The sequence below is a fragment of the Pteropus vampyrus genome, unplaced genomic scaffold (genome assembly GCF_000151845.1).
Source record: "Pteropus vampyrus isolate Shadow unplaced genomic scaffold, Pvam_2.0 Scaffold50, whole genome shotgun sequence".
NCBI lineage: Eukaryota > Metazoa > Chordata > Mammalia > Chiroptera > Pteropodidae > Pteropus > Pteropus vampyrus.
The window spans coordinates 1,665,718-1,685,871 of NW_011888831.1; the positions used below are offsets into that span (position 1 = coordinate 1,665,718).

Below are 20,154 nucleotides of genomic sequence, written 5' to 3' on the forward strand. Positions count from 1 at the left end.
CAATTTATAATCCTACCAACAGTGCATGAGAGTTCCCTTTTCTCCACGTCTTCACCAACACTTGCTGTTTGTTGATGACAGGTGTAAAGTGACATTTCATTATGGTTTTGATTTGCATTTCCCAAGTGATGTCGAACATCTTTTCATATGTCTATTGGCCATCTGTATGTCCTGTTTGGAGAAATGATTTTTTCAGTTTCTCTGCCCATTTTTAAATCACATTGTCTTTTTGGTGTTAAGTTGTATGAGTTCCTTATATCTTTTGGATGTTAATCCCTTATCAGATGTATCATTGATAAATATCTTCTCCAAGAAAAGTAGGTTATCTTTTAATTTTGTTAATGGCTTCCTTTACTATGTAGAAACTTTTTAGTTTTATGTATTTTTATTTGTTTATTTTTGTTTTTGTTTCCCTTGCCTGAGGGGATATAGCCAAAAAAATATTGCTAAAAGCAATGTCAAAGAGTTTACTGCCCATGATTTCTTCTAGAAGTTTTATGGTTTCAGTTCATACATTTAAGTATTTAATCCATTTTGAGTCTATTTTTATATAGTGGGACTTCCCTTTTAAAAAGTGACCCACTTTCATTCTTTTGCATGTATCTGTCCAATTTTCCCAACACAAGGAATCTTAAGGTGGCCTGCCACTGGACACAGATTCATGAACACTCAGCATGTTGAGTGGGTGAGTGGACTCCCTGGTGTTGAAAAAGTCACAACACCTTTATATTTGCTCCCAAGAATCTTGCATTTATCTTAGAGAGTCAACTCTTCCTTTATTTTAGGAAAATCGCCATGATGCGCTTTTTAGTTACACAAATATTCATCGGTTGTTTATGGAGAAAACTGTGAAATCACCGTTAACCTGAATACAAATTTTTTAAACTAAGAATTATCTTAGGTTTCTGTTTAGCAGCGGAGATTTTCATGCCCCCTTCCTATTTGAGGGGAGGGGCAGGAGGGATAAGAGTGGAAACTATAAGAAATATTTCTTCCTTCTTTTTATGAACTGTGCTGCAAACTGGTGGTGGTTCTTGGGGAAACATAGGTCTGTTTCTGGGCAGTTCCTTATGGAGAGGAAGCCTGACCTTGCATGCTGACATTACCTGCTTTTCCTCTTGCTGGAGAAAAGACTGAGAAAGGGAACTGGATGGGACTCAGTGTCCTTGGAATGGAGTTATTTAAGATTAATAAGCCTGAACCTACTTCTCCCACACACCTGTGGAGTAGGCCTTCCTTAAAGAAAGTAGATATTCCCACTGTCAGTTATGCTGGGAAATGGCTGGTTCAAGGGAAGGAAGTGGAGGAGGAGGGGGACTTTAAATGGGGGACAGGGGACTCCAGCCTCCTCCAAACAGCTGGAAGTAAAGCTGTTCTTGCTCTGTAAGATCCCCAGGGAGAGGTCTGAGTCCTTCGGATCTGAGTGCAGCCCCAACTAGAGCAGTTATAAGTTCTTCTTTGTAATATTCTTTTCTATGAACTCAGAACCTTCAGGAAAGTATATCAAAAGTTGAAGTTTCTGCTTAGTTGGGCTGTAGAGAATTAAGAAGAAGGCCAGCCCTGTGCTTGGGTTTGAGTCTGGGTTGATGAGGGAGTGGAGCACCTGGTAGAAAATAGCAGTGCCCAGTGACATATAGGCCCCATGAGCTATCATGAGCAGAACAGTGGAAGGACAGCTGGGCCTGGCATTTAAGACACATAAAGTAGCACTGTAGGGTCTCTCAGCAGGAGGGAATCCAGCATTAGGGGTTTGCAGTCAGTGGTAATTGAGCGCTAATCAAGAAGGGTCTCTATGTTGTCATCAAGGACAGATGAGCTACCTTTCCATGGGTTATTTCACACATGAACTTAGCTCTTATATCTAAAAGTGAGACTCAGAAACATAAATTGATCTGCCCAAGCTTACCTAGTAGTGGAGATGGAGCGTGAGTCCGTATTGTACCCTTTTATTAGTGTACCATGGTGCCTTGCTACCCACCAAGGTTATGGCAGATCCAGGTGATATCTACCATAGACAGTGGGCTGAAAGAAATGCAACAGGGTGTGGGGGGACGAGCTGAAGAGATGTCAGGATGAGGAGTGGTTAACAGCCAGAAACCAAGCCAAGTGGAATCTGGTTAGGGAAAGTAGGCTTTGGATGTGCTGGCTTTAAACAAAAATAGGGAAGACTGGGGCCTGTTGCAAGGTTCTGAGGTAGGTAGAAGGCAGTTCCTGAGCATCCACAGGAGAGCCTGAGTCCATGACTTGTTCCAAACTCCACCGATCTGTAGGATGAGCAGCCTGATTACACCACCCACTGACCTTTCAGTGGTCTCTACAAGAAGTACCTGGTATCTCCTAGTTAGCTAGATGCTCATTCCCAATAATGGGCTACATCTGGACAAGGGCAGCTGAACATTCAGTCCAGGGGCAGTGCACATTTATTGAATCTACATTTGTTTCAGGCCTCATGCTTGGCACAGAGGAAATGTAGACGTAATATAATGTAGACATAATAAAATGTAGACATAATATGATGAGTAAGATGACCAGCACAAGAAGTTGAGATAAGGGTTGTAATGAGATAACCCAGGGACATGGTGGGCACCCAGAGGGCAGAGGAGGAGAGGCATGAATGCTGCCTCCTCTGTGCTTCCTTGACCCACCCCATCATGGAACTTATCACATGGAACTCATTATGAGTCAGTGCCTTGCACCAGAATGAGCCATTCAAGGCGGGGATGCTCTCTCATTTCTATGAGCACCCCTCACTATAGAAAACAGTCACAGAGGAGGTAGGTGCATAGTGAGAAAACCACAAGCAGAGCATGCAGGGTGGGCAGGGCAGGGCATTGGTCATGAGTGAGACAGCTGCAGAGGTGGCAGAAGCTCCATCTAGAAGGTCTTGTAATTCCAGGCTAAGGAGCTAGGCTTTATCCAGCAGGTAAAAGGGGCCACTGTAGCAGGGATCAGGTTGGAGGGCACAGTAGGAGGCATGTTCAAGGCAGTGAGCTCTGCCTGTATCCATAGCCATGGTGGGCCATCTTGCAAGAAAATAGCAGGACAGTAGTTGCTCCAAAGCTGCCCCACCCAAAGTGTCCCCTGGAGCAAGAGTGGAACCTGTGGGAAAGGCAAGCTTATATAAATCAGAGCTAACCTGTGCTGATCACCAGCTCTCTAAATCAAGAATTTGGCAGATTTTTAGGATTAGAATCAATCTTCCTGTCCCCAAAGTAAGTACCATAATCCTTTTCCAGTGTGGCTTAGAGAATGTAACTGCCATGCTCATGATTTATTCGAAAATATTCTGCCAGGTTATGTGAATGACTAGGGAGTCAATGTGCTTTCAAACAGGAGGTCAGAGCACTTATAATGGTGCCAGGGCCTCCCTCTCACGGCAGCTCTCACCAGCAGGCTGCTGCTTCCACACCTGCCCATTAAGGAGCAACCTGTGGCTGGCTGCCTGGACAAAGAGGGACATGGGAACTGAGGGTGAGCAGCCCAGGACACCAGAACAACCATGTCCCCCTGTAGGGGACAGAGAAGAGGTGGCCAAGACTGCAAACAGGTGGCCATTTCCTCTGGCCTTCCTTCATGGAAGCCAATTTGGAATTTCTCTTTTTTACACTTTTTACATTTTTTGTTACACAGCTAATAGAAGAATACATTCTTGGTTTGCATGATTCAAACAATACAGAAGTCTCTAAAATAAAATATAAAAACTCCCTTTAATTCCCGTCCTCACCCTCACATTCCTACTTCTTTCCTCAGAGAGAATCTCTGTCAAATACTTAGTGACCACCATTTTATATTTATAAATACATGTACCTTTATCACATAAATAAGTTCATATTGTATATAAAGTGTTTTTGGATTCATATCATTTCCAGGCTTTGTTTAAACCTTTACCAAAAAATACTGCAATAAACTTCTTTATAATTAAATGCATCTTGAGGCATTTGTGTGAATTCTTTTAATGCAGATTCTAAATGAGATATTCTTGGTTAGAGTTTTGGCAGGTTCTGCCAAACTGCCCTCCAAGTATACTTTGCCAATAAGATATAAGCATATCTTTTCCTGTAATGCCAGTAATACTTTTAATTTTTGCCAAATTGACGGGCAAAGAGCACACATTGTCGATATACTCATAACTGGTTCTCAGAAACATAGAGCACATTTTTCTGCCTGGTCACTCCTTTGTTCAGTTTTCTGTTAGGTTGTCATTTTTCTTACGGACTTTAGAGATTTTAATCTTTGTCTTCTGAATATATTGCAAATATTTCATGCCAATCTGTTGCTTGTCTTTTAACTTCGTTGTGTCTTCCTTATTCAGAGATTTTACATATTTTAAAGAACTCAGATCTGACTGTCATTTCATTTATGACTTCTATGTTTTATGACTTGCACTAGAAGCCTTTCCTTCCCTAGGATTATATTTTAAAGTTTTTTTTTCTGTATTTCCTTTTAATATGTTTATGTTTCTACATTTTGTACTCATTCCTTGCCTCTAGCATCTCTGTTCCCTCATTTTCCACTTCTGATGCTACACTGTCTCCCCAGGTGACAGTATTCATGCCAGGATTTCAGTTATCACCCTTGGGCTTATTATGTCCTCATTTGTACCTCCAGTCTTTCCTCTGAGCTCTAGACTTACATATCCACCTGTCTACTTGACATCATAAAAGGGCCACAAACTCAGCAAATTCAAAACTGTGCTCAAGACATTTCTTCTCAAACCTGACTTCCTTTCTATTTTAGTGAATGGTCCAGGAATCTAAGCCTCGTTCTTTGCACTGCCCTGTCCTTCACCCTCCATATCCCGCCAAGCGTGTGCAGGGGACCTCATCGGTTACACCTCCTAAACTCTCTACCCGCTTCTCTCTTCCCCCACTCTCACTTCCCTAGCCTAGGCTGCCTCCAACTCTTGCCAGGGCTTCTGCATTAGCCTTCTAACTCGTCTTTCCAGCTCCACTGTTACCTGCTCTCATCACCTCTCCACACAGCAGTCAGACTGACCTCTTCAAGATGCAGATGAAATCATGTCACCAACTTCTTCTCAAAACCATTAGGATAAAGACAAAAGTCCTTCCTGTGACCAATAAGACTTTTCATGGCCTGGCCATGGCCTGCAGATCTGGTCACAGTCTCACTCTCTGAGCAGCAGCCATGCAGTCCTTTTCCGTTTCTTCAACCACAGGTCCTTTGCCATGCCGTTCCCTTTATTTGTCATGCTCTCTCTTTTCCATACCCTATCTCTGTTCTACAACTAAATCCTATTCTCCCTTCTCCCTCAGTTCAAATGTCACTTCCACGACCCCATAGATTAGGTCAGGCCCCCCTGTTACCGTCTCTTATAGCATCATGCACCTTTTTCTCATAACACTCTTCCCAGTTTGTGTGGCTTATATTTATGTATTTGATTACTTAATGTCTGTCTGTCTCCCTCATGAGACTATTGGCTCTCTAAGGGCAGGGACTAGGCCTGTTTGTCTCAGTACAACGTATGCTATTGTTGAGAGAACAACTTACTCTTAGCCTCCAGCATTCAGCTGCTACCTCAGCACCAACAACACAAGGCCAGGAATGCTCCCTCTTCTGAGTTGCAGCATGGTGAAGAAAACTCATTTCTGTTTGCCAAGAACCCAGCAAGTCTCTGATCCATGTCTCAGGGACACTGGGGAGACAGTGAGCAGAGGGAGAAGCCATGAGAGAAGGCAAGACAATGGTTTCTTTGGGGAGATATTGGAACGAAGCAATGAAACTTTAAGATGTAGCTCATCTCCCATCTCATGGTGAAATCAGCAGAGAAAATTGTGAGTACATAGCTGTCAGAGTGGATAGGGCAGGAAGAAAACATTTGTGAGAGGTCCTGGCAGTTTGTGCTTAGCAGCAGGCAGAGGCCTCATGGCATCATTGCTCTGGACTAAGCTGAAATGTATGCTTACTCAATTCTCATGAGATGGCTAAATGAACAGCTAAAATGCATCATGTTTCAAAGTTGAAATGAGTAGGATGAATTAGTTAATAAGTAAAGGAAAGAAAGAAGAGAATGAGAATAATTAATAGGTTAATACATGCCAGCATTCGTTTTCACTTATTTGGCAAACCTTTATTGAGTTTCTGCTCTGGAACAGACACTGTTCTAGAGATGAGGCTACAGCTGGCAGTAGATCAGGCTGGTCTCTTCCTCAGTGAGTTTAAATTCTAATGGAGGGAGATAGTCAACAAATAAGTAAACAAGGACATATATATCATGCCAGGTAGCAATAGAGTTATTAGATGAGTAAATGAATAAGTTTTCTCTTTTTTACACTTTTTACATTTTTTGTTACACAGCTAATACAAGAATACATTCTTGGTTTGCATGATTCAAACAATAGAGAAGTCTCTAAAATAAAATATAAAAACTCCCTTTAATTCCCGTCCTCACCCTCACATTCCTACTTCTTTCCTCAGAGAGCATCAAATACTTAGTGACCACCATTTTATATTTATAAATACATGTACCTTTATCACATAAATAAGTTCATATTGTATATAAAGTGTTTTTGGATTCATATCATTTCCAGGCTTTGTTTAAACCTTTACCAAAAAATACTGCAATAAACTTCTTTATAATTAAATGCATCTTGAGGCATTTGTGTGAATTCTTTTAATGCAGATTCTAAATGAGATATTCTTGGTTAGAGTTTTGACAGGTTCTGCCAAACTGCCCTCCAAGTATACTTTGCCAATAAGATATAAGCATATCTTTTCCTGTAATGCCAGTAATACTTTTAATTTTTGCCAAATTGACGGGCAAAGAGCACACATTGTCGATATACTCATAACTGGTTCTCAGAAACATAGAGCACATTTTTCTGCCTGGTCACTCCTTTGTTCAGTTTTCTGTTAGGTTGTCATTTTTCTTACGGACTTTAGAGATTTTAATCTTTGTCTTCTGAATATATTGCAAATATTTCATGCCAATCTGTTGCTTGTCTTTTAACTTCGTTGTGTCTTCCTTATTCAGAGATTTTACATATTTTAAAGAACTCAGATCTGACTGTCATTTCATTTATGACTTCTATGTTTTATGACTTGCACTAGAAGCCTTTCCTTCCCTAGGATTATATTTTAAAGTTTTTTTTTCTGTATTTCCTTTTAATATGTTTATGTTTCTACATTTTGTACTCATTCCTTGCCTCTAGCATCTCTGTTCCCTCATTTTCCACTTCTGATGCTACACTGTCTCCCCAGGTGACAGTATTCATGCCAGGATTTCAGTTATCACCCTTGGGCTTATTATGTCCTCATTTGTACCTCCAGTCTTTCCTCTGAGCTCTAGACTTACATATCCACCTGTCTACTTGACATCATAAAAGGGCCACAAACTCAGCAAATTCAAAACTGTGCTCAAGACATTTCTTCTCAAACCTGACTTCCTTTCTATTTTAGTGAATGGTCCAGGAATCTAAGCCTCGTTCTTTGCACTGCCCTGTCCTTCACCCTCCATATCCCGCCAAGCGTGTGCAGGGGACCTCATCGGTTACACCTCCTAAACTCTCTACCCGCTTCTCTCTTCCCCCACTCTCACTTCCCTAGCCTAGGCTGCCTCCAACTCTTGCCAGGGCTTCTGCATTAGCCTTCTAACTCGTCTTTCCAGCTCCACTGTTACCTGCTCTCATCACCTCTCCACACAGCAGTCAGACTGACCTCTTCAAGATGCAGATGAAATCATGTCACCAACTTCTTCTCAAAACCATTAGGATAAAGACAAAAGTCCTTCCTGTGACCAATAAGACTTTTCATGGCCTGGCCATGGCCTGCAGATCTGGTCACAGTCTCACTCTCTGAGCAGCAGCCATGCAGTCCTTTTCCGTTTCTTCAACCACAGGTCCTTTGCCATGCCGTTCCCTTTATTTGTCATGCTCTCTCTTTTCCATACCCTATCTCTGTTCTACAACTAAATCCTAGTCTCCCTTTCTCCCTCAGTTCAAATGTCACTTCCACGACCCCATAGATTAGGTCAGGCCCCCCTGTTACCGTCTCTTATAGCATCATGCACCTTTTTCTCATAACACTCTTCCCAGTTTGTGTGGCTTATATTTATGTATTTGATTACTTAATGTCTGTCTGTCTCCCTCATGAGACTATTGGCTCTCTAAGGGCAGGGACTAGGCCTGTTTGTCTCAGTACAACGTATGGTATTGTTGAGAGAACAACTTACTCTTAGCCTCCAGCATTCAGCTGCTACCTCAGCACCAACAACACAAGGCCGGGAATGCTCCCTCTTCTGAGTTGCAGCATGGTGAAGAAAACTCATTTCTGTTTGCCAAGAACCCAGCAAGTCTCTGATCCATGTCTCAGGGACACTGGGGAGACAGTGAGCAGAGGGAGAAGTGATGAGAGAAGGCAAGACAATGGTTTCTTTGGGGAGATATTGGAACGAAGCAATGAAACTTTAAGATGTAGCTCATCTCCCACCTCATGGTGAAATCAGCAGAGAAAATTGTGAGTACATAGCTGTCAGAGTGGATAGGGAAGGAAGAAAACATTTGTGAGAGGTCCTGGCAGTTTGTGCTTAAGCAGCAGGCAGAGGCCTCATGGCATCATTGCTCTGGACTAAGCTGAAATGTATGCTTACTCAATTCTCATGAGATGGCTAAATGAACAGCTAAAATGCATCATGTTTCAAAGTTGAAATGAGTAGGATGAATTAGTTAATAAGTAAAGGAAAGAAAGAAGAGAATGAGAATAATTAATAGGTTAATACATGCCAGCATTCATTGTCACTTATTTGGCAAACCTTTATTGAGTTTCTGCTCTGGAACAGACACTGTTCTAGAGATGAGGCTACAGCTGGCAGTAGATCAGGCTGGTCTCTTCCTCAGTGAGTTTAAATTCTAATGGAGGGAGATAGTCAACAAATAAGTAAACAAGGACATATATATCATGCCAGGTAGCAATAGAGTTATTAGATGAGTAAATGAATAAGTTATTAGATGAATAAGATGAATAAATAATAATAGCCAACATTCATGTATTAATGCATTTAACTCTTGTAACAATACTATGAGTTAGATATTAGTATTCCCACTTAGTAATAAAGATATAGAAGCATGGAGAAGTTAAATGACTTGCCCAGGTTCACACAGCTGATAAATTACTGTATTTGTTAGGGTATAAATTAAGCTACTGTAACAAAGAGACCCCAACATGTAGTGGCCCAAATAAGATGGAGGTCTATTTCTTTCTTGCAATAGCTTGGAGGTAGGCATGTAGTTCAGGGTCAGTGGAAAGTTCTGTTCCACAGGATCATTCAGGAAACTTGGCTCTTCCACTGTGTTTCTCTGACATCCCACAGGGTATGGCCCTGTCTGTAGGGTCAAAGCTAGCTCAGCTCTATGGCTGCATTACAGTTAGTGAGATGGGAAAGGAGTGTTAAAGACCAGCAAAGTTTCAGGCATCACTTCCACACACATCCCATCAGCTCAAACCCAGTTGTTTGACCTCACCTAGCTGCAAGGGAGTCAAGGAAATGTTGTCTCTACCTGGGTAGCCATCTTAAATCTGAGGGAGAAGTCAATTTCTGAAAGAAACAAGGGAGAATGGATAATGGAAGTGAGGAGGAGTGAAATTAACATTTCCTTCCCAGTGGATATGCTGAAATTTAAACCCAGTTATTCTAGCTTCAGAAATAGAATAAAGGGAAAGGGAATGACCAGTGTGATTTTTAATATCTTGGGAAGGAAAAGAATCTTTAAGGAGGTAACATTTGGTCATAGCCTTGAAGAAAGTGAAGGTCTAAGTAAAAGTGCTCCAGGAGGGAGAACAGAAAGCACAAATGCCCTGAGGTGTGTACTAGGAATTACACAAAGGTCAATAAGGCTGGGATATAAAAAAGAGAACGAATGTGCTCAGAGATGAGACCAGACAAAGAAGGGTTTTATAGTCCATGGTTTAGAGTGTGGGAAGCCATTGGAATGTTTTTGAGGAAGAAGATGATTAGAGTTTATCTTTCTCAAAGTTCACACTAGAACAGAGCTGGGGGATCAGGGAGGGTACAGTGACAATGGAAGCAGAGGTATCTTTTAGGAGGCTATAATACAGGCAAGAAATGGTGATGTTTAGGACTCATACAGTTGTCTTGGCACCAGCTACAAGGGGGATCAATTGAGAGCCCTGCTAATAATAAGTGGTCAGGAAAGTTGCTCTCTATTCCCCGCTGCACCTTGGACTCCCCTCTCTTGCCAAGGGACACCAGGGCAGCCAGTGGCATTGGCTAAGGAGTCCCCACCGCAACAAGCCACCAGGCCCAGGAAGCATCTTTCACTCTGTAGGCATAAAACTCCCCTTTCCCACACAGAGCCACTGGGGTGGCCAAGGAGCACTGGCAAGAAGACTCCAACACAACAAGTAGCCCAGCCTAGGAAGTCTCTCTGTCCCCACGACCTGAAGCTGCCTTCCCAGCAGCTTCACACTCAGCAGCCTGGCCCAGGGCTTTTGTGCTCTCAGGATGCATTAGCAGGAACCAGTGGGAGAAACAGTGGCACCAGATAAACCAAGCGAATCAGTTAACACAACAAAAGTTCTTAAAATTAAACTGTCATTAGAACCACAACCCACAAAAGTAGGCCACAAAAGTAACTCACAAAAGTAAACAGGGTTACTACCTGTTAAATAAAAGAATTAAATACAACCAAATATCTCGTAACATAAGAAATGAAACATCCAGTATACAACCTAAAATCACTTGTCATATCAAGAACCAAAAACAAATAAATAAATAAATCACAATTTTAAAGCAGTGCTGAGAAGAAATTTTATAGAACTAAATGCTGACATCACCTCAATAAATTTAATTTAAAAAAAAAAAGAAATAAAGAAGAGGGAGGGAAAAAATGGAGTAGATAATAGAGGCTCTTTTCATCCCTCTGGCGACCAAATCAAAGTTGTGACAGAAGCAAGGAGTAGCAGCAAAGAAAAACTGCTTGGGATCTAAATGAACAAGCCATACAACTAGAGAGAAGTCCAAAAAAGCACCCTGCAATGGCAAAAGGTGGGATGGGGTGAGGGCACGGGGCTGCACAGTCCCTAGTGGCTGAGTGAGAAAGAGACAGAGACAGAGGTAGTAGCAGTAGCAGCAGCGGCAGCAGCGGCAAATGCCTCTTAAAGGTGCTCCATTAGCGAGTGGATTTTCGCAGTGACAGACCTGCTCGCTCTGAGCACCAGTGCTCATTGGCTGCATGCAGGAGGTACTAGGGCCTTACAGGGAGACATTTTCGGAGTGAAGGCTGAGGCAAAACTCACTTGGTACAGAAGTCCCAGCGGAATCCATTGTTCCCTGTTGAGTCCATCTCTCTACCAGTGCGCAAACACAGTGCTGCCATAGCTGTGATGTCACCAAACTGGATAGCAAAGGTCTCTCTGCCCAGAGGATGCCATGAAACCTTGCCTCCCCCAAGTCACGGCCCCACCCAAGCCACATCCAGGTGTATCCTCAGTGAGTCAGGTGCTCCTTGCTGAGACCCACATTGGTGTAGACAGCTGACCTCAGTTTCTGATGTGGCCTTTTGAGGCAACTATAAGCACAGCATCTGTGGATTGCTTGCTGAATCTTAACAGGTGGCCCCGGAGAGGTAGAGGCTTGGGCTTAATTTGGCCTGCAGCTAAACCCCTCTCAGGACTGTGCCAATGGACACCTACTTCACAAATCCACACTAATAAGACAGGGAGACTTAGGAGCTTTGCTTCATACATAGAAATAGACATGGAAAGACAGCCAGAATGGAAAGACAAAGAAGCAGAAACCATATGACAGAACAGAACAGAGATCCAGATATAATGGAGTCAAGTAATCTAACAGGTACAGAGTTAAAAACACTGATTATAAAGATCCTCAATGAACTTTTGAGAAGTGTAGATAAATTCAGTGAGAACTTCAACAAAGAGGTAAAAAACACAAAAATGGAAGTAGAAATTATAAAAGAGAACCAGTCTGAAATGAGGAACACATTATCTAAAATGAGAAGTATATTAAATGGAATAAACAAAGTGAATAAAGAAGAGGATCGAATGCCTTATCTAGAGGATGAGAAAGCCAAGGACACACAATCAAAAAGGCAAGAGACGAGATGCCAAGACTATAAAAATAATTTAAGGAGCATATGGGACACAATTAAGGGTCCAAATACCCATCTCATTGGCATAATTGAAGAAAATTAAGATGTTGAACAGCTGTTTGAAGAAATAATGATAGAAAACTTTCCTAACCTGGTGAAGGAAATGGACATACAACCCCTGGAAGCTCAGAGGATTCCAAAACTCAGGGATCCAAAGAGGCCCACACCAAGACACATCATAATTAAAATGCCAAAGGTTAAATACAAAGAAAGAGTATTAAAAGCAGCAAGAGAAAAAAATAATTATATATAAGGGAACACCCATACGACTGGCAACTGATTTCTCAAAAGAAACTATGCAGGACAGAAGGGCTTAGCAAAAATTATTTGAAAAGATGAAGACCCAGGATCTACAACCAAGAATAATTTATCCAGCAAAACTATCATTTAGAAGGACAGATAAAGAGCTTCCCAGACAAAAATAAACTAAAGGAATTTATCACCACCAAGCCAGTATTACAGGCAATGTTGGAGGGACTTCTCTAAGAAGAAAAAACATGCATCAAAAACAAGCATAAAGAATGGTAACAACTACATTCCTATCAATAAGTTCCTTAAATGGAAAAGAATTAAGTGCTCCAACCAAAAGATAGAGTGGCTGAAAAGATAAGAAAACAAGACCCCTACATATGAAAAGGAAGGGAGTGGAAAAAGATATTGCTTTGATAAACCTAGAAGATATTTAAGTCAGACAGAGAAAGAGAAACACTATATGATTTCACTTATATGCAGAATTTAAGGAATAAAATAAAAAACAGACTCAAATATAGTGGACAATTTGATGATGGACAGAGGGGAGGGGAGGTTGGAGGGCTGGGAGAATGGGGTGAAGGGTTAAAGAAGTACAAGTTAGTTGCTGCATGGCATAGGGAATGCAATTAGTATTAATACATTGACTAGGTAGAGGGTCAGGGGAGGGAGGGAGCAATTGGGGGGATCATTTTGCTAACTATATAGATGTCTATTCAATGTATGGTATATTTGAAACTAATTAAAATTTTAAAAAACGATAATAATAAAATTAAATTATATTTTTTAAAAAAGGAATAAAGAAGTCTCAAATCAATCATCTAAGTTCCTACATCAAGAAACTAGAGAAAAAGAGCAAATTAAACTCAAAGCAAGGAGAAGAAAGAAAATTATAAAAACCAGAGCAGAAATCAATGAAATGGAAAATAGGAAAATGATAGAGAAAAATCAATAAAACAAATATTTGGTTCTTTGAAAAATCAACAAAATTTATAAAAGTCTCACAAAAATTAGAAAAATAAAAAGAGAGAAACACAATTTAACAATATCAGGAATTAAATAGGGGATATCTCCATATATCTTGTAGCCATTGAAAAAATAATGAGGGAATATTTTACACAACTTTACACTCATAATACAACAAAAAAGAAATGGACCAATTTCTAAAAAATTCTGACCTACCAAAACTTAACCAAGATTAAAGAGATGACTTGAATAACCATTAAATAAATTGAATTCATAATTAAAACCTTCCATGAAAGAAATTCCCCGGCCCAGATGAGTTTACAGGACAATTCTACCAAACATTTAAAAATTAACCAATGCCTCTCAAAATAAGACATACAAATGGCCTAAACATATTAAGAAGTGTTCATTATCACTAATCATCATATAAATGCAAATCAAAACCACAGTGTGATACTACCTCATACCTATTAGAATGATTAGCACAAAAAGACAAAAGATAAGTGATGGCAAGGATGTGGAAAAAAGGGAACCCTTGTGCACTATTGGTGGGAATGTAAGCTGGTACAGCCATTATGGTAACAGTTTGGAGGTTCCTCAAAAAATTAAAAATAGAACACCATATTATCCAGCAACCTCACTTCTGGGTATATATCCAAAGGAAATGAAATTAGTATCTTGACAATATCTGCACCCTTATATTCATTGCAGTGTTATTCACAATAGCCAAGATATGGAATCAACCTAAGTGTCCTTCAACAGATGAATGGATAAAGAAAATGTGAGATTATATATATATGCAATAGAATATTATTGAGCCTTAAAAAAGGAGATCTTACCATTTGTAACAACATGGTTAGATCTGGAGAACATTATGCTAAGTGAAACAAGCCATACACAGAAAGACAAATATTGCATGATCTCACTTATGTGTAAAATATAAAAAAGTCTAACTCATACAGAGAGTAGAATGTAGAATAATGGTTGCCAGGGACTAGGGAGTGAGGTATATAGGGGATGTTGGTCAATGGGTACAAAGTTTCAGTTATGCAAGATGGAGTTCTGGAGATCTCATGTATAGCAAGGTAACTATAGTTAATAATATTATATTGTATACTTGAAACTTGCTAAGACAGTAGATCTTAAATGTCCTTACCACACACACACAAAATAACTATGTCAGTAATGTATATGTTAATTATCTTGGCTGTGGTAATCATTCAGTGTCTACATATAACAAAAAATCACATTGTACATGGTTAATATATACAATTTTTTGTCTATTATACTTCAATAAAGCTAAAAAAAAGCCTCAATTTTACACAATCTCTTTCAGAAAACAGAAGAGGAGAAAGCATTTGTCAATTCATTTTATGAGGTCAGTATTACCCTGATACTAATATCTCTCATCAATTAAGATGTAAAAATTCTCAACAAAATGTTATCAAGGCAAATTCAATAAAGTATAAAAGGTATTATACATAATGACCAAATAGGATTTAGCCCAGGTATGCAAAGTTGATTTAATATTTAATCCATCATATCCATCAATGTAATCCATCATATCAACAAACTAAAGAAAAATTATATGATCATATTAATTAATGCAGAAAAAGCATTTGACAAAATCCAACACCCATTTATGAGTTTTTTTAAAAAACAGGAAGTTAGGAATAAAAAGAAACTTCTTGATGAAAGCAGCTACAAAAAAATCTACAGCTAACATTATACTCAATAATTAAAGATATTAGGCTTTTTCAAGAATGTCTTTTCTCACCACTCTTATTTGACATAGTACTAGAGGTTCTAGCGAATGCAATAGGCAAGAAAAGAATGTAAAAGACATACAGATTAGAAAGGAAGGAATAAACCTTCTCTGTCCACAGATGACAAGATTATCTCTGTATAAAATCTCAACAAATCAACAAAACACTCCTAGAATTAACAAATGAGTTCAGCAAGTTCTCAGGTTGCAAGGTCACCTCACAAAAATTAATTGCATTTTATACACTAGAAATGAATATGCAGAAACTGAAATTTAAAATACAATGTTATTTACAACTGCTTCAAAAATAATGAAATACTTAGGTATATATTAAACAAAACGTGTATAGATTCGGTATATTGAAAATTATGAAATTCTGATGAAAGACATCAAAGAAGACATAAATAAATTGATGGACATGTGTTTACAGATTGAAAAATTTTAAATAGTTAAATGATCCTCAAATTGATCTACAGGCTTAATGTATTTTCTATCAAAATACAATATTTCTATCAAAATACTATTTATTGTAGATATAAACAAACTTATTCTAAAATTTATACGGTAAGTCACAGACCCAAGAATAATTAAAGCAATCTTGATCATGAAGAATAGATAGATTGGGAGGAATCACCCAATTCAATATTATTGTCAAAGTAATTTAGACGATGTGGTCTTGGTGGGAGAGAGACACATAGATTAATGACACAGAATAGCGAACCCGAAAAAGACCCACAAAAATATGCTTAACTGATTTTTGACAAAGTTTCAAAGGTAATCCAGTTGAGGAAGGACATTTACAGGCAAACATTTGAACCTCAATCTAATCCTCACATATTACACAAAAATTAACTCAAAATGCATCACAGACTTCCATTAAAATGTAAAACTATAACACTTTTAGAAAAAAATAAGACAAACTCTTCAGTACCTAAGGCTAGGCAAAGAGTTGTTAGAGTCGATATCAAAAACATATTTTAGAAAAGGGACAATCAATAAGTTGTACTGTACTAAAATTAAAAACTTTTGCTCTTGGAAAGAACTTGTTAAAAGGATGAAAAAAAACAAGCTACAGAGTCTATGGCCATGCCGCCCTGAACGAGCCTAATCCCATCTGATCTTGGAAGCTAAGCAGGGTTAGTACTGGTTAGTACTTGAATGGGAGACCACCTAAGAGTACCAGGTGCTGTAGGCATTAAAAAAAAAAAAAAAAAAAAAAAAAAAAAAAAAAAACAAGCTACAGTCTGGTAGAAAACATTTGCAAACCACGTATTCAATGAAGGACTAGTATCTACAGTAAAAAAAGAACTTTCAATACTCAACAGTAAAAAACAAACAAGGAATACAATTAGAAAGCGAGGAAAAAACATGAACAGATATTTCACAGAAGAGGATATATATATAGATGGCAAATAAACTCATGGAAAGATGTTCGACATCATTAGTCATTAGGGAAATGCAAATTAAAACAATAATGAGATATTATTACACATCTATCAAAATGGCTAAAATTTTAAAAAATAGTGACGACATCAAATGCTGTCAAGGATGTGGAGAAACCAGATCATTCATACATTGCTAGTGAAAAATGTAAAATGGTACAGCAACTCTAGAAAACAGTTTAGCAGTTTCTTACAAAACTAAGTATGCACTTACCATGCAATCTAGCAACTGCACCCTTAGACATTTATCCCAGAGAAATGAAAGCTGTGTTCACACAAAAATCTGTATGTACTTGTTTGTAGGAGCTTTCTTCATAATAGCCCCAAACTGGAATTAACCCAGATGTCCTTCAACAGACGGATGGTTAAACAAATTGGGTCTATTAATACCACGGAATACTACCCAGCAACGAAGAGTGATCGAGATAGGCAGCATCTTAGAAGGCTCTCCAGGAACTTATGCTGAAGGGAAAAAAGCCAGTGCCTAGAGGGCACATACTATATGGTTCCATTTACATAACATTTTTTAAAAATGACAAAATTTTAGAAATAGAGAACAATTTCATGATTGTCTGGGGTTAGGAATGGGGGCAATATAGGAGGGAGGTATGTGTAGTTAGAAAAGGCAACACAAGGAATAGTTCTGATGGAACTGTTCAGTCTCTTAACTGAGGTGGAACAGGTGAATCTACATATGTGATAAATTGTATGTAACTGAATACACATACTCAAATTCATACAAGTAAAACTGAAGAAACCAATAAAGTGGCTGGATTATCAATGTCAACATCCTGGTTGTAATATTGTGCTATAGTGTTACAAAATGTTATCACTGGGAGGAAATGGGTATAAGTACACAAGTTCTCTCTGTATCACTTCTTAAAACTGCATGTGAATCTATAATTATCTCAGTAAAATTTCTCAACTAATAATAAAGTTAAACACACACTTGCTATAAGATCTGGCTGTTGCACTCCTTGGTATTTACCCGAAAGAAATGAAAGACTATGTCTTTACAATGACCTGTGAGTGAATATTCATAGCAGTTTTATTTGTAATGGTCCAGTACTGGAACACAGGTGGATGGATGAACAAATTGGGGTCTATCTATACAATGGAATATTATTCAGCCATAAAGAAGAATGAAGTACTGATACATGCTACAGCATAGAGGAACATTTATGCTAAAGACGCAGAAGGGGAAAAAAAGAATGTGTACTGTAGAATTACACTATATAAAACTCTATAAAATTCTAATTAATCTGCAGTGACAGAAAGCAGATCAGTGGTTGGCTAGAGGTGGGGAGTACCTCAGAGCATGAGGAAACTTCTGGGGTAATGGGTGTGTTCATTATCCTTATTGTGGTGATGACTTCATGGCTGTAGACATATATCAAGATTTATCAGATTGTACACTTTCAGTGTGTCCTGTGTTCCATGCCTCTGTAAAGCTGGAAATAGAAAGAACAAATAAATGAGTATATGGATTAGTAAACAGATCAAGAACACATATATAAATTAAAAAATGGACAAATGAGGAATAAAGGAGTGAGTGATAAATAGATTAGAGGTTAACAGTAAACAGACAAATGAAGCAGTGACTGATGAATAATGAGTAGGTGGTGAGCATCCAAACAGAGGCCAGGCTTGCAGGTCCACCCTCAGCCCGAGTTCCAAGTTCAGACTCAATCACTGTCCTGGGTTTCTGTGGAGGCCAAATTTGGTCTGAAGCCCAGGACCTTCAATTCCCCTTCCATGGGCTCCTGGGTTAATTGGCACTTCCAGAGAAATGCTGCCAGAATACTCTAAAATGTTGTCTTAACTTTGAAAGCTTCAGCAGCCTATATACATCAGAGCAGATGTATATAGAGACAGTAATTACCCCATCTCCGTACACAAGATGGCAGCTCCAAGGGATGCAGTCAGTGAACAGTGGACTTGAATATCCTCAAGAAGATCCCAGCTCCACTTCCCTACAGCTGTCCTGTGCTGAGATGCAAGAAGCAATCAGCTAGTGAGGTTACATACAATTTAGGAAAAGCTTTGGATGCGTGAGGTGTGGTGCACAGGAAAGGATTCCAGAACAATAGGAGAACGAGGAGAGAGGAGAGCGAATGAAGGGGAGGCACTATGGGGGGAGCAGGAGGGGAGACGTGAGGCAGGATTATTATCAAAGAAAGAGTAACTGGGAGAGAGTAACTGGAGAGCGCGAGGGAGACTTCCAGGACAGGGTGCGCCAGACAGAAGAGGCCCCCTTTCTAAAGTCACGTAGAAAAAAAGACTCCTAGCATCACCTAGAAGTACCTGCCAGGCAGGAGGTGTGGAGGCTTGGGTGGGCCTCTGAGGTGAGTGAAGGGCTTCCTGAGGTCCCTCCCATTCTGGGACCCAGCTGAAACTGGTTATTGTCTCTATATGGTTCCATTTCCTTGGAGGCAATTAATTAGTTCAGCCTAGGTCAGAGAACTTCATTCACTTCCTTTACACCCCAGTCCTCCAGGATCTGGAATCATCGAAGCGCTGATGACAAATTCATTTTACAAAATTTCATTGGTTTGGGATCCTGAAGCAGGAAGAGATCTTAAGCATTGTGCAGCCCATCTCCTACTGGATCCACTCTGTCAAGCCTTGAGTCTCAGGAGACCTGGCCTCCCAAAGCAGCCACTCCTCCCAAGACACACTTACGTAGATTTGAAACTCTCTCTCAGAATCTTCCACGGCCCAAGTTGTCCCACAAAGCCCTTCAGATATGCACAGATGCTGGCCATGTGCCCTGATGCCATGGGCCTGGGTCACTTTTCCCTCAATAGAAGAGCAAAACAGTCAGTGCCCATGGGCCCCTTGTGCCTTCTCCACCTTTTCTCTGGGGATAGGGGAATGTGAATATTCTCTCAGTGTTCCCAGTCTCAGATCTGCATTGTCATTCAGGGACTGAATTCACGAGGAAGACAATTTCAAGCTGGCATGTCTTAGTCAGGTTTCTGGTTACAGGTAACAAAAACGCACTGGAAGTAGTTTACACAGATAAAAACGGGGGCAATTGGAAAAATAAAGGGGTGTCTTCTGGAATATAAGATGAGTGGGTTCATACAGGCCTCAAGAGGAACTGCAACCAAGAACAGAGAGCTGCCAGGAACTGAGGTCACGCCTTCTTCATCTCTCCAGGGCCTCATGGTCTCTGCTTCCTTCTGCACATCTGATGTTTCTCTCTCATCTCCTGTCCTCCCCTCTCTTCCTTTATCCTCTCCCGCTCCCTCTCTCCCACCCCTCCCCCTACTCTCTCAGCTCAAGTCTGTCCCAGCCCTGGCTTTATATTACTTCCCATTTAAGGGCCCAGCTAAAAGTGATCCTTGTCTCTGTGTAATTTTATTTCCTGGGAGAGAATCTGACTGGTTCAGCTTAAGTCGGGCATCTAGTCTCCTCAGCTATTACTGGGGGGTGGGCAGCCATGTGGTACAGGGCCCATATCTGTGAATATTTGGTGGAGGGGAGGATCTCAAGAAGGGGAATGGGCTGAGCAGTCACACCAAGAGGTGTTCACTACCATATGGATGTCTCACCTGAAGACCATCCACACTCGAAGACCATCCAC

At 40.0% G+C, this 20,154-nt stretch overlaps 1 pseudogene; it reads left to right on the forward strand.

The window, feature by feature from the left end:
• Positions 1-16,199: 16,199 nt before the first annotated feature.
• LOC111739463 lies at positions 16,200-16,318 on the forward strand (annotated as a pseudogene).
• The last annotated feature ends 3,836 nt before the right edge of the window (positions 16,319-20,154 follow it).